This window comes from Castor canadensis, chromosome 9 (genome assembly GCF_047511655.1).
Source record: "Castor canadensis chromosome 9, mCasCan1.hap1v2, whole genome shotgun sequence".
NCBI classification, from domain to species: domain Eukaryota; kingdom Metazoa; phylum Chordata; class Mammalia; order Rodentia; family Castoridae; genus Castor; species Castor canadensis.
Genome location: NC_133394.1, coordinates 97,299,081 through 97,315,121, shown reverse-complemented (window position 1 = coordinate 97,315,121; position 16,041 = coordinate 97,299,081). Strand labels below are relative to the sequence as shown.

Below are 16,041 nucleotides of genomic sequence, written 5' to 3'. Positions count from 1 at the left end.
TGTTGTCCATGAGGCAGAAAAGTAGCAGAAGGATATATAACTTCAGCCAGCTGGCTCTGACCAGCCTCCCTGTTGTCTAGGATATAGGAAATAAAGCATTGGGAGACAGGTGCTGAGGAAATGAGTAGCACTTATTATGATAAGTCTGACACAGTCCCAGTTTTGTCTTCTATATATTTGGCGTTTGGTGCTTTTGTTTTATGGCAAAAGATAGTATTTCTTAGCAAGATGTTATTTTATTTCAGTTTCATGGCAGGAATGACTGGTTATTGTAGATACAGGGAGGAGGTTAATACATGAGTTCAGGCTGAGTTTGTAATCTGATTAGTGATGATTTTTTTTTCCAGTTTTATCAAAAGAAATATTTAAAAAGTTTTGGAAACAACCAAGCTTGATAAAGCAGGTTATAGTGTTAGAAAAATCAATGTACTGAGAATAATAGCTATTTTAAAAATCTTGGCTTTACTAGTAACTTGCTGAGCCTGGACAAGTCCCTTAATGTCTCTGAACCTCTGTTTTCTTGTTCTATATAATTTTTAATTATAATTAAAAAATAATGTTTCTATATAATTTTTAAGGTACCTTCCAGATCTAAAATTCTGTGACTCTGATTGTATCTATGATCACAATGATTATTTGCTTTTTTCCACAGAGTATGAAAGTAAGATATTCCTTATTAATGAAAATTACTTTAAAAAATAAAGCAGTAAGTTTTATTGCAAAGGGAATATATAGAAATGTGCTTGTAGTCTTGAACCTAGCTGGGCTGGCATGTAGCTCATTCCCTTTTCCATGCACTGTCTTCGCTGACTCTGATTGATAAATTCTCTACCTCCTGGTACACTGAGATTCTGGAGGTATGCATTTTGACTGCAGTGTAGTTATTGGTAGTCTTATTTTTACACAGGATACACAAATTCCAATGATGAACTTCCAAGGTGACAATGCCCTTTGTCAGTGTATAACCTTAAGCAACACTAAGGTTGGGACTGCAAACATAGGAAAAGAGGATGATACCATGTTGGGCCTAAATAGGGTGTTTTGGGATATAGAACACAGTATATTCTACCCAAGCATAGATTTTGGTAAGTGGATTTTGGACAGGTTGTTTTTCAAGCTCCATCATGTTAACTTAAACTTTTTCACTTTTTGTAGTAATCATTTCTTCAGATGTTTGCAATATATGCTATTATATATGGGCCTTACCATCTGCCATAAAGGAAAGTACAAAAATCAGGGTGTGCCAGTCCTTTTTTGTCCTTAAAGTACATTGCATCAGACTTCATTTTCCTCTGTTTTCTTTGCTCCTATGAATGTGGTAGTGATCTAGAATCATATGGCTCATGAAGGTGATATATGACATTACTTATAGAAATGGATTTGAGGATTTAGTGGAAGGGAGGGAGAGAGGAATAGCAAAATGGGAGGTGGGGGAGTAGATCTTTTACTCATGTAATCTTGTTTTCGCTGGTAAATGGATGGAACTGGAGAACATCATTCTGAGTGAGGTTAGCCTGGCCCAAAAGACCAAAAATCGTATGTTCTCCCTCATATGTGGACATTAGATCAAGGGCAAACACAACAAGGGGATTGGACTATGAGCACATGATAAAAGCGAGAGCACACAAGGGAGGGGTGAGGATAGGTAAGACACCTAAAAAACTAGCTAGCATTTGTTGCCCTTAATGCAGAGAAACTAAAGCAGATACCTTAAAGCAACTGAGGCCAATAGGAAAAGGGGACCAGGAACTAGAGAAAAGGTTAGATCAAAAAGAATTAACCTAGAAGGTAACACCCACGCACAGGAAATCAATGTGAGTCAATGCCCTGTATAGCTATCCTTATCTCAACCAGCAAAACCCCTTGTTCCTTCCTATTATTGCTTATACTCTCTCTACAACAAAATTAGAGATAAGGGCAAAATAGTTTCTGCTGGGTATTGAGGGGGGGGGAGCGGGAGGGGGTGGAGTGGGTGGTAAGGGAGGGGGTGGGGGCAGGGGGGAGAAATGAACCAAGCCTTGTATGCACATATGAATAATAAAAGAAAAATGAAAAAAATAAAAAGAAAAGCAGATTGTTTTTTTTATTTATTTTTATTTTTTTCATAAAAAATAAAAGAAAAGCAGATTGTTTTTTTTTATTTATTTTTATTTTTTTCATAAAAAAATAAAAGAAAAGCAGATTTTTTTTATTTATTTTTATTTTTTTATTTTTTTCATAAAAAAATAAAAGAAAAGCAGATTGTTTTTTTTATTTATTTTTATTTTTTTATTTTTTTCATAAAAAAATAAAAGAAAAGCAGATTGTTTTTTTTATTTATTTTTATTTTTTTTATTTTTTTCATTTTTCTTTTATTATTCATATGTGCATACAAGGCTTGGTTCATTTCTCCCCCCTGCCCCCACCCCCTCCCTTACCACCCACTCCACCCCCTCCCGCTCCCCCCCCCTCAATACCCAGCAGAAACTATTTTGCCCTTATCTCTAATTTTGTTGTAGAGAGAGTATAAGCAATAATAGGAAGGAACAAGGGGTTTTGCTGGTTGAGATAAGGATAGCTATACAGGGCATTGACTCACATTGATTTCCTGTGCGTGGGTGTTACCTTCTAGGTTAATTCTTTTTGATCTAACCTTTTCTCTAGTTCCTGGTCCCCTTTTCCTATTGGCCTCAGTTGCTTTAAGGTATCTGCTTTAGTTTCTCTGCATTAAGGGCAACAAATGCTAGCTAGTTTTTTAGGTGTCTTACCTATCCTCACCCCTCCCTTGTGTGCTCTCGCTTTTATCATGTGCTCATAGTCCAATCCCCTTGTTGTGTTTGCCCTTGATCTAATGTCCACATATGAGGGAGAACATACGATTTTTGGTCTTTTGGGCCAGGCTAACCTCACTCAGAATGATGTTCTCCAGTTCCATCCATTTACCAGCGAATGATAACATTTCGTTCTTCTTCATGGCTGCATAGAATTCCATTGTGTATAGATACCACATTTTCTTAATCCATTCGTCTGTGCTGGGGCATCTTGGCTGTTTCCATAACTTGGCTATTGTGAATAGTGCCGCAATAAACATGGATGTGCAGGTGCCTCTGGAGTAACAGTCGAAAAGCAGATTGTTAATAGTAAAATTTAGTGAAATAACATTCACACAGATGTAAAGTTCGACAGCAATGCAATGTGCCCATTAGCGTTTCACACATATCACTGTCACTCTGTCACAATGTTTGCAGATTACTTTCTTGTTCATCCTTAAAGTAGCTTTTTGTCTTTTGGCATCTATCCCACAGATCACCTCTTGGAAAGCAATACTTCTAGTAGATGTTGATGAAATATATGACCATCTTTATTACCATCTCATTTCACTATTTGATTAGCTGCTTTCTGTTACTATTATCAGAAAGAAAAAATGGGAGACCATACTTTGACATTGTAATCCAGGATCAAAAATCATAGGATTGCTGGACGCTGGTGGCTCACACCTGTAATCCTAGCTACTCAGGAAGCAGGAGGATTGCAATTCAAAACCAGACTGGGCAAATAGTTCTTGAGACCCTATCTCGAAAATACCTAACACAAAAAAGGGCTGGTGGAGTGGCTCAAGTGCCAAAGCACCTGCCTAGCAAGTATGAGGCCCTGAGTTCAAACCCTAGTACTCCCACCCGCTTCCCCCAAACGAAACAAAACAAACAAACAAAAAACTCCATAGGATTGTGAGTCACCTTGAAGCTTAACTACTCTTTCTCAAGAGAATTACAGGTTTAAACATCCTGAATAGATGTTTTTATATCCTTTTATTCCCTTGCTTTCCTTCTTTCTTCTGTATATTTAAGTTACTTGCAAGGAAAGAGTGCCAACACTTTGTTGCATCGCAAGAGTTCTGGATTTTCTTGAGGGCTCCAGATTCAGTTCCATCAACATCTGAGTATACCTCTTATATTCTTGGCTTTATGCTAGGCCTATTCCTATGCATTGTCTCATCCTGTTCCATCAATGAGGAAACTTTGGCCTGATTCACAGAGCTAATGTGTGACAGAGCCCAAATCTGAAATTAGATTTTCTAAATCGTTCCTCTATTGGGTAGAAATTGTTTTAAAATGAAAGTTATATTAATCAAGGTTCTCCAGAGAAACAAAACCAATAGTGTGTGTGTATGTATTTTGGGAATTGGCTAAATGATTATGAATGTTAAGAAATCCCAGTGATCTGGTGTCTGCAAGCTAGAGTAGAAAACTAGAAAGCCAGTGATGTGAATCAGCCTGAATCCAAAGGCCTGAGAATCTGTGGAGAGTAGAGGAGATAATGTAAGCCCATGTCTGGATCTGAAAGACCCAGTTATTTGAGGCCAAGACAAGATGAATGTTCTGCTTAGAGAGACAAAGTGAATTCATTTTTAATCTGTCTTTTTGTTCTGTTTGATTCCTGAATGGATTAGATGTTGGTTAGGAATCTGTACTCAGTCTGCTGATTCAAATGCTAATTCTTCTGGAAGCACTCTTACAGACACACCCAGAAATAATGTTTTACTAGTGTGCTGGACATCCCTTAGCATAGTCAAGTTGACACATAAAATTAACCATCATAGAAATGCTTTTAGATGTGTGCTTAGTATAGAAACAAGCATTTGAACCATGTTCTCATTTAATCATTTGATAAGAACAGGTGACTAAATTGTGGCTCTAGATTTCCGATGACATTCTGTCTTGGGCAACATTTTTTTTTAACCTTTGTACTTTAGTTAGTTTGCTTGCTTATCTATTTGTTTATACAGGGCTTTGTTATGTGGCCCAGGCTGGCTTTGGATTCATGATCCTTCTGTCTTGGCCTCCAGAGTACTGGGATTATAGGTGTACAATGCCATCCTGGCTTTCATGTCTTTAGTTATTAAATAGAGATAGTAAAAGTCGTTTAAGAAAAATGTTAATCTACAGCTATTTATATTTGCTATGGTGTCTTAGTTTCATTTTTACTTTTAATTTTGTGCCACAAAAAAGTTGTCTTTTTAGCGCAGTATTTAGTAGAAGTTTTATTATCTAAATCAGTTAATAAATGTACTGAATTATGTTTGAATTAACTGAAATAGGTATTTGTCAAATGTCTGTCATATGACTGATACCTGACATTCATTTCTCATTTAGTTTTATCGTTTCTATGAATTCTTAATCACTAACTTCACAGATGATGAAAATGAGACTTGGAAGAATTAAACAATTCCCTCAAGGAGCTTGGAGTTGGATTGTTGAGAGCACAAAAATAGCAGAGTTGTTACCAGTTTGAGATTTGGATCTAAACACCCAGAGCTGTCTCCCATTAGCCATGTAACCTTGGGCAAGTTGAGTTGACCTCACTAAATCTTCAGTTTAAGATCAGACTACTTCAGAGGACTGTTTTGAAGATTAAACTGCAGGTATGCCTTTAGTATGGTCTAACATAGTACATGTGGAGTGCAATGGTCCCTGACTACCAGGGTTTACATGTTAAATGGGAGGTGTGTTCAAAGAGTGATGAAGCATGAAGATGAAATGTGAACAAAATTTTGTATCTTTAACATTGTATGACAAAATGTTAAGCCATGCAGTTTTACCCAAACAGAAGACTAGTGTGGTACATGTAGTATATTAGAACTTTGGAATATATAAACCATTTTCTCATCTTTACCTCTACCCCATAGTAAATCCTAAAGGAATTTATTTTACTTCTGTGTTCCTCATTCTGTGCTTCATCTGTTCATGCATTCATCAAGTATACTGAGAATCTAGGTGCTAGAGTAGGAGCTAAAAGACATGGCATCTGCTTCCATCATGGGCTATGGAATTTATAACCCATTGGGAGGAGAGAAAGACCTATGAAGACTTAATTATAATGCAGGGAAAAAAGTGAAATAATAATGTTCTAAATTGGGGGAAGCTTTGCAAAAGAGTTGACAACTGAATTAAGCAATGAAGATGAAAAGGGAATATGTTTTCTTCATCTTTCTATTACTATTTCCCAAAGCATTGAGTATAAGTGCGTAATTCACAGGAGCCCCCAGTAGTGAATTAAATACTAATTTGGAAGACTAATCCATTCCTTCCTATATTTCCTCTCATAATTCCTCTACCTCTTTTGAGGCCCTAATTCTCTTAGTGTCAGTACAGCAGTGGTTAAGAATAAAGGCTTCAAAGTCAGACTGTCTGGTTTTAGTTCCTGTTTCTGTCACTAAGCTTTTGACCTTGAGCAGGTTACTTAGCTTCTCTATGCCTCAGTTTCTTTAGCTATAAAAGGAGATAATAATGGCACCTACCACTATTAAATGGAAAAAAATAAATGCAAACAACTTAGAATAGGGACTAAGTACTAAGAATAGCAATCACTTAATAGACATTAGTGGCTTTTAGTTTTTCATTTAGAGGTACTTTGCCCCCTGAGTTCTTTTATCAGTAAAACTGCTTCACAAATACTCATTGTTACCTGAAAAACAGAATTTCCCTGTTATTGTATCATTGGTAGTGGCCAAAAAGAGGTGATTTATTGTAGGTAGCATGTTGCTTATTCATGGCCTGCTCTTCCTTTAAGCATGGATTATAAGTTTCTGGTTAATGCCTCAAGGAGCTCTCATGTGTTTTACTAATTACAAATTATTCTTCTTGGCAGCCCCTTTAACTGTTAAAATGACCTCCAGATTCTGATTTTTATTCTTTATTAATAGTTAACAAAGTGTTTAATGCACAGCAGGAAAGCCAAGAAAGCCTGAAACATTTAGAAAATAGCATGTGAATTGTAAACTGTTTCAGTAAACATTAAATGGGCGGCAATTACTTAAAGTCATTGTCTAGGTTTCATTAAAGCATTTAAGAGAAAAATATGTGCTTAATTCTGCTCTAATTGTGAGGAACTCATTAGAGACACTTGGATGGCGTGTTTGCTAAACTAGCCTAGTTCATAACTTCACCCAGGGCATTTGTGTAAACATACAGGTTCCTGACCCCTCCCCCCTGCTGAGATTCGGGCACCAGGTAATCTGTGCTTTTAATTGCTTCAGGTGAATCTGATGATCATACCTGTTTGGAAAATATTGCTCAGGTATTGTCTGGATAAAAACTTGCCTTACATTTTGCCTTCAGTGATTGGCAAAAGAATTTTAGTGTAACAGTTAGTAAGGTTAATAGAGGTGAATATGGAATGAGAATAGCTGAGAAAGTGGAAGTCTATGACATTTATTGGATTGCTTTCCTAAGCCAAGAACAGCAGCAGCACCATCACCATTTATTGGGCTGCAGCAGGAAATGCTACAGCTAGGTTTGCCACAGTTAGTTTCATCTTTTTAAGTAGGTGAAGAGGATTAATGAAAATAAGGTAAACTTATCAGGTATTGTCTGAGGAGTGGAAGTGGTGCATTTATGAACAGAGTTGGAAAAGAATGTTAAGAACATTTTGGAAGTAAGGTAGCCCAAACACAGGTTGCGAGGTGTGTGCAACTGAGGAAACAAAGATGCTGAGATGCTTGCCTAGATGTCCATAACTACTGACACCGTGATTACAGGTGAATTTATTATGGAAAGAACTTCTGAATACCCTCTCTCCACCACTGTACCAACTATGGTATTGTCCTAGCCAACAACTGCTTTTGCTGTTCCTTGCCTGAAGCCCTTAATACTTTCCTATTGGTACTCTAGAATAAAGTCTAAATGTATTATCAAAGTATATGGGGCATTCACTTACATTTACTTTTATAGTCACCTTCTCTTCTCTTACTACATTTTCATGCTTTGTGCTCTAGCCTACTGAAGCTAACACATACAGCCTTCCAAAGTGCTTTGAGCAAAAATAACCAACAGCGTTATTCTGTTATAGGATAGTGCTTACTACATCAGTAGGTGTTTAATAAATGTTTTTGATGGTTGAATAAATCAAAACAATTACTGTAATTAGTTGCTTTTATGTGGACTTTTCCCTTTTGAGATATTAGCCTACCCAGAGCACTATAGCATGTGCTCATTTTTCAGCATATGATATTCATGAAGAATTTGTGAATGAATCAATGACTTGATGGGATCACAGATTATTTTGCATATTTATAGTCAGCCCTCATTTATCCGTGCAGTTGAGGGGAGATTGGATAAGCCAAACATATTAAATAACACTATGGTTGATTTTCTTGGAATTTATGAAATTATTAAGCCAAACAATGACTATCTGAATCTTGAGGGATTGGAAATTTGGCTGACTTTTCTATGTTCCTCCCTTTCCCACAGAATTCTTTGTTTTTTCCCCTCTGTTCTGTGTCCATTAGTATCAAACCTAAGACTCAGGCAAATACCACAGGTTGAAACAGAGCTGGCCAGTCCAATCCAAGATTATTCTCCTAGTAGTTCAAACTGCACCCACATTAAAAAGGCAATTACGTGTTTTGAACTGCATGAGGACTTTGAGTTGAGTTTTCCAGGAAAACAAAAAAAATAGATGAGATACTGAATAATCAGTACATTACTTTATCATGGCTAGGTTATGGCAAGAACTGAAAGGAATGTGAGAGTTAGTCATACCCACCTGGACTGAGGTGATGCCATCATCAAGCTGTGTTGTAGGTGCTGAGTTTGATCTTCCTCAATACAGACAGAGAAGATGGTCTTCCCAGACTGGGCTGCAGCTGCCCTAGGGTCAAGGACAGGACAGAAATTTTTACCTGAAGTGTCCCTTTTATTTAGATAGTTGAAAAGACATATTTTTACATAAAGTCACCGTAGAAATATTTATTTTAATTGCAAAATCCATTAGTCTTTAAACTTTAAAGACAAAATGTGGAGATTTACAGAGATATTTGAGGCTGGTAGATGCCATAGTTATCTGTTCTGATGAAAGTTTTGAAGAACACAAGCATGTTTGTAACATGCAAGATTTAATGATTGTAGCAGAGGTATTTTCAATTCAGATTACATATTTGATGACAAAGCTCTTTAAAATCTTGTTCTTTTGACTTCATTGCTGAATGAGACTGATGTTTCCTTTCACTATCTCCTGGGCATAAAGGACACTGGAGTAATCTTTAACTTCACCTTGTTGAATGTGAAACCAGTTAGGACCCAAAGCTGCAGAGGAAGATGCCTTTCCGCCTTTGAGAGCAAACTAAATCATGAACTGCTTTACTTAGAATCAATTGGAAGTAGCATACTGCTGGCAATTCCAAACCATTTAAAAAACAAAAGTTACGGTTATTAATTTTCAAAGCCACAAAAGCATGAATCAACATTATAGTAGTGTCAGTATCTCAGTAGGAACTGGTTTCATCTGAGCTGTGGCAGCAAAATAAACGTTTTCAGATTGTTTTGACAGAATGTCATCCATTGGGCTTCAGTTTATTTACCAGCAGCCTTACTTTTGAAACAGAGCTGCAGCATTTTGAAGTTGACAAGAAAATTCTCCCTCTGAACATTCTGGACCTTAGCAAATAACTCTGCAACATTTGTAAGGTAGATTTGTAAATGTTTTCAATAGGAATGGAATATGTTGTTAAGAGATGTGCCTCTAAACACCTTTTTGACATATTTTGCCACAATGGAGATTAGGGAAATGGGTCTATATAGCAAAGTGGTCAGTTGGTCACCAGGGTGGCACAGGCCATTTTAAAGCACAGGTCATAATGTGTTTTTAAAATTCTCTAGACAGCACACTGTAAAGTGGAAAGGTACTTCTTCAGCTAATGTACTGAGCTATTGTAAACATTTATTGACCCTTGACAGATAGTCTTAAAAATTGTGATGGTCCTCGGCCAATTTTTATGAGATCATTATTTCTTAACTTCTAAGATTGTGTGTGTGCGTGTGTGTGTGTGTGTGTGTGTGTGTGTGTGTATGCTGTGTTAGTTGACTTTTTTTTTACCACTTTATTCTTTATTAGCATAAGTGCATAGTTTCACTGTGATATTTCCATACATGAGTATAATGTACCTTGATCAAATTACTCCTTGTATTACTCTATTACTCTTTCTTACCCTTCCTGTTTCCATCCTTTCTCCCGCCTTCCCTTCTTTTCTCCTGTCCTTCCCATGGTTTCACTATATAGCCCAGGCTGGCCTTTAACTCTCAATTCTTTTGCTTCCTAAATTCTGGGATGCAGTGGGATACAGGCATGTGCCACCGTGTCCAGATCTGTTAGTTTTATTTTATTTATTTTATTCTTACTTTTTTAGTGCATACCCATCCCTGAAGCTTAGGCTCTGTAACCCTAAGAAGGTTATTCTGTTCCCTGTAATGAATGTCTTTTCTGAATCTTTTTGAAAGTTGACTGAAGAGTATGAAGAAAATCCTTTTCTTAAGCAATAACTTCCATTTTCTACAAAGCTCTGCTTGTGTATGTATGCGTGCATTTTATCTGACTCTTAAATAGATCTGTATCCCCCAAAGTTAAAGCTGACAAGTTTATAGGCTTAGTTATTTGAGCTCTGGGATGAATTTAGATAGCTTCTAAAGCCATTTAAAACCAGAAGAAAGTAAATTAAAAATAACACAATGGATGGCTTGTTGAAAAGTAAAGGAATAATGGCTCAATCCCAAATTTAGTGTAGGAAAAGTTTAGCACTCATTGGGAGTTGCTAATATGTAGTCTTTTGGTACTTTAAAGAGAAAAATAAACACTGTTATTATCAAGATTTTAACATGTCTCACTTTCAGAGTTCAAACTTAATGGCAAGATATGTTTGTGAGATATCAAGTATGGGCTTTTGAAGAATTTCTTGTGTTCACAAACATAGTAGAAACATAGTAGAAACAGAAATAGAAATGAAAGGGGAAACGCTCTGTAACAGGAAGAGTATGGACTTTAAATCAGACAAATCTACTTAACTGCACCCTAACTGTATCTGGGTAATATATGTAACCTCCTCGAACATACATTAATATATAAAGGGTCGTAGGTTTTGGGAATGTTTTAATAACAAAAGGAGATATGTTGACAATAATGTTATTTACCAACAGAGATAGTTGTTAAGTATTATTTCTATCCACATGTACATACTACAGTTTAAACTGCCCAGACAGAAAAAATAGACAGCAAGCTGAAGATTCTTTCAGTCTATTAATAACTACCATTTTAAGAGGCTTCCAAGTAGTGATAAATGAACAAAAGTCTAAAATCTATGATAGTGGAAAATAGATATACAAATTTTGAAATAAGAGTGTAGTATGTGTATAGCTCAGTTGGCACATATACCAAATAAGATTCTAATCCAGGTTACTCTCAAAGTTTTTGATCGTTTAAAAAGTAATAGATTGAGGATAAAAGAGAAACTCACTTTTGAAGTAAGCTAGGTTTTGGCATATGAGGATTATTAATATTTTTATTATTATAAATTTTTTATTAGGATGCATTCATTATATGGGGGGATTTGTAGTGACAATTCGCATTAGACTTACATTGTACATTGCTTATATTGCACCCATTGTCTCTCCCACTGAGCCCCCACCCCACCCCACTTAAAACAATTGCAGGATTTTAAGAGGTTTTTTAGTTCTGTTTCATATAGGTTTATGAAGTCCATCAACCATAATCTCCTTCCTTCACCATCTCCCCTCTCCTTAGTCCTCCCCGTAAACACATTGTGCCTCTTTTACAGTCCTGGTTTTTGTTATTAATATTTAAGTTGCTGTACAAAGGGATGTCTCAATGCATGCCCACTGTTGGTGTGCTTTACTTTGGTCTGTTCAATCCCTTTGAATACTCTCCCTTACTCCTTTACCTCCCACCTCTTGTTTTTCAACAGCTGTCAATACACATTCTTATATCCTCTACCTTTACGTCTTGTGGTAGGTGGTATTATGGTTGCTCTGTCATTCTCTTTTCCTTTCCCTCTTTCCCCGAGTTCCTTAAAGTAGTTCCACTGTCACAAACATGTTCTGCATCTGAGTTTGATATAATTAGAGTTTTTTAATGCAGATGGGTGTTTGATGCATATATGTTAAGGATTGATATTTCCTCATGATGAATTGTTCCTTTAATTAACACGAAGTGACCTTCATTGTCTCTTCTGGTTGATTTTAGTCTGAAGTCTGCTTTGTCAGATGTGAGTATGGCTACTTCTGCTTGTTTATACAAGAAAATGGCTACATTTGCTTGGAAAACTTTTTTTCTATTCTTTGACTCTAAGCCAGTGTTTATTTTTTTCAGTAAGATGCATTTCTTGTAAGCAATATATGGTTGGGTCTTGTTTTTTCACCCAATTTGTTATTCTATGTCTTTTGATTGGGGCATTGAGGCCATTTACAATCAGTGTTAATATTGAGAGATGCCTGTTATTTCCAGTCATTTTTGTTCCCCTGTTGTTTAGTTTTACCTGTTCCTTGTTTACTGGTCTGCTTGCTTTCTTGATTCTTCTTGTCTCACTCTATTTTCTTCTTCTATATGTAAAAGTCCTGTAAGTATCTTCTGTAGTACTGGCTTGGTGGTCGCAAATTCCTTTAGTTTTTCCTTGTTGTGGAAGGTTTTAATTTCTCCTTCAATTAGGAAGGACAGTTTTGCTGGGTAGACTAGTCTAGGTTGACAGTTGCTTTCCTTCAGGGCCTGAATTATGTCTTTTTATGACTTTTTTGCATTTAGAGTTTGAGTTGAGAGATCTGCTGTTTTTCTAATGGGTTTGCCTTTATATATGACTTGTCTTTTCTCTTTTGCAGTTTTCAGAATTCTTTCTTTGTGCTGAGAGTTTTGATTATGCTGTGTTTAGGGATGTTTCTTTTTTTAGTCCTGACAGTTTGGTATTTTGTTAGCTTCCTGCACCTGGGTGATTCTCACTTTTGAGAGGTTAGGAAGTTTTCTGCTATTATTGTGTTGAATAGGTTGTCTGTGCCTTTAGTTTGTATTTCTTTTCCTTCTTCTACACCCGTGATTCACAGGATTGGTGTTTTCATGGTGTCACAGATACCTTGCATGTTCCATTCATATTTTCTTAGCATTCTTTCATAATCATTTATTGTTTGGTCTAATTCCTCTACTTTGTCTTCCATTCCTGATACTCTTTATTTTCAACTTGCTCCACTCTGTTCACCAAGCTCCCAATTGTGACATTTATTTGGGATTTTGGGTTGTTTATTTCAGATTTATTATTTTTCAGTGTTTCCATATCTTTATTGATTGCCTGTTTCATATCCTGGATAGTCTTTTTAATTTCATCCATCTGTTTGTATTCTCTTTGAACTCATTTAATTTTTTTATTCACATCCTCTTTGAGGTCGAATACTAACTTTTGGGTTTCTTCTTTGAGATTGTTAATCAGTTTTACTATTGTTTTTTGGAATTCATTATTTGATAGCTGTTCCTCTACACAGATGTTTGGATCCTTAGTGGTGGAATTGGCTTTGGATGGAGAACAGTTGTCTTTTTGTTTCATTCTGTGTTGACATTTACATATTTGGGGTTATTTTTGGTTAGGGTTTTAGTCCTTTGTGCTCCTGTAGTTGGGGTTTTGAGGTTTTTTCTCCTGGAGTTCCAGCAGTGTTTCTCAGAGAGGGCTATACTGGATATATTATCCCTTGCAGCTCTCTTGTTTTGATGCCTATTACCTCTTTTCTCCCCTCAGCGAGGATGCTTAAGTTCTTGCTCTTTGATGGGGGCACAGGAGCTCTCCTGCAGTTGCAGTTGGGAGTGCTGGGTCTCTGTGCATTGTTGGGGGCAGGCCTCTTAGCACCAGCAGAGTAGTGTGTGGCTACTAAGTGGAGGAGTAAGATTCCAGCTCTCAGACAGGAGAGATGTGACTCTCCTACAGGGAGGTGCGGTGTGAATTGCTGGGCTTCTGTGTGCCACTTGCAGAGTAGCAGATTATAGCTTTCTTCCCCTCAGTGGGGAATCTGGCGTTCTTGCTCTTTAACGGGGGAATGAGAGCTCTCTTGCTGTCAGGGACAGTGGGGAGGCTGGGCCTCCATGCTCTGTGGGAAGGGAAGCCTCCTGGTGCCAGCAGAATGGCAAAGCCTGGGAGCCTGTGGTTCACTTAAGTGTGTGGTGGTGGGCTCCTGGCACTGAGAAGCAAGTTGAGAGTACTTGTGGGACAGCAAAGCCAGCGGGCTTGTATCCTCTGGTGCCCACAAGGCATTGGAGGCCATGGGATCTCCTTGTGTTGGGGTGTGGGCTTCAGGAGGCATGGCAGCTACTGCAGGTGAGGGGCAGGGCTTGTATCCTCTGGTGCCCACAAGGCATTGGAGGCCATGGGATCTCCTTGTGTTGGGGTGTGGGCTTCAGGAGGCATGGCAGCTACTGCAGGTGAGGGGCACCCAAGTCTGTAGGCAGTGAGAGCCGTGAGGCTTGCTTGATGGCTCTGGGCTACCTGGAGCTACAATAGTTGCTGTAGACGTGGGGAAACCAAGCCTTTGGGTAGTGGGAGCCCTAGGGCCTGATTTCCCACATGGGCTCCAGGGAGCAGTTCAGTGGCGCTGCTTCTGGGGAACCAAGTGTGCTGGCTTGCACCTTCTGTTACCTATGGAGTAGTGGGAGCCGTAGGTTCTGTTTACACAGGGGCACCGGTTTCCCTAGTTTCAGGTTGAAGGTAGCAGGGCATATAGTTTGGGGGTGGGGCATAGATCTCGGAGTTCCTGTGTGTCCCAGGAAGCAAGACTTTTTAACAAGTGAGCGCTGAGTAATGGAGCCTGGAGCCACATGGCAACTTAAGGGGCAGGGTGCTGGGAGTGTTGAGCTGTGAATCATTCATCCCAATCTTCCAGTGATTAGTTGCTTCTCTATTTGTGGATTCAGAGTGGGCTTTGCTTCTCACTGCTTATGGTACCCTGTGGGTGCCTTTTCAGTTCCTCTGATCTTCCCTTGTTAGTTGCAGCTGGGCTATAGATATGTCAACAATCCCTCATCTTGCCCTCTTCCCCTATTTTTTTTTTGACTCTGCTCAGAACATACTAGTTTTATAGGTAAGTTAGCCAATTGTTATTCATGATATCAAATATCATATACACATTTCAGGACAATTTTAAATGCATCTGATCTTTCTGAAGTGGATTGACTTGGGTGAATCATTCTGTTGGAGAAAATTTTATGTCAATTGATTTAATGCCCAAAAAATGAATTTTAATATCTAGAGATGTTTTATATTACCATCTTTGAAACTGACTTTTTAGACTTTTGTTTAGATAATTCATTTAGCAGGGATCACAGTTTTGTTACTATTTTTTGGCGGTACTGGGGTTTGAATCTAGGGCCTCATGCTTGCTAGGCAGGCTTTCTACCACGTGAGCCACACCCCCAGCCCTTTATGCTTTGATTATTTTTGAGATAGGAGCTTGTATTTTTGGTTGAGCTGGACTGAATCATAATCCTCCTACTTATGCTTTTTGTGTAGCTGAGATGACAGGCATATGCCATCATACCCAGGTCTTTTTTAGTTGAGGTAGGGATCTTGCTAACTTTTTGCTCTGTCTGGCCTCAAACTGCATTCCTTTCAGGGAGCTGGGATTACAGGTGTGAGCCACTGTGCTTGGCCACGATAACTCTAAAACAGCATTTTTGATGTGTTTTGAAGTAGGATTACTTGAATATAACACTGTAAATTTTTCTTTGAGTGTACAAGAAAAATGTTTGGAGTTTACTTAATAATTATAATTGTTTTTTATGTAAATCAATAATAGAATCTGTTAAAATGTTTGGGATTTTGTTTTGAAATATTAAGTTTTTTTTTATTTTTTTGGTTTTTTTTGATGATTAAGGGCCAATTTACAGGTATCGCTTTAACATGACTTTTATTCTGCTGTAGTAAAGAACCATACTTCCTAATATCTCTGTGAGGCAAGAGGAGAGAGTGGGTGGGCATATCTTAGAGTAGAACAACCTTAAAGCATTAGGAGCATCTCTGAGATAACCAATGTTTAATAGTCACTGGAATCTCTTAGGTTGCTAAAATACTACTTGAAGACGAAAGGTAAAAAATTGTCAATAGGACTTGTTTTCTACATAAAACTCCCAGATTCCTTTCAGTCATCCTTGTGTGTAGCTCACTACTTTTTGCCACATACTCTCTTTATCTGTGAACCATGAAGCATTCTTTACTTTTTCTCTGTCTTTACTTCCAGTGAAGTCTCAAGT

At 37.7% G+C, this 16,041-nt stretch overlaps 1 protein-coding gene and 1 long non-coding RNA gene across 6 annotated transcripts in view; one reads left to right on the top strand and one right to left on the bottom strand.

The window, feature by feature from the left end:
- Positions 1-16,041, top strand: part of Slc4a4 (solute carrier family 4 member 4) — a 421,377-nt gene that overhangs the window by 200,651 nt on the left and 204,685 nt on the right. The gene's annotated exons all lie outside the window — the stretch shown is intronic.
- LOC141410957 (uncharacterized) lies at positions 2,799-8,950 on the bottom strand. Its single transcript, XR_012435784.1, has 3 exons — positions 8,787-8,950; positions 8,524-8,628; positions 2,799-3,086 (listed from the first exon to the last, which is right to left on the bottom strand). It is a non-coding gene; the product is annotated as an uncharacterized lncRNA (long non-coding RNA).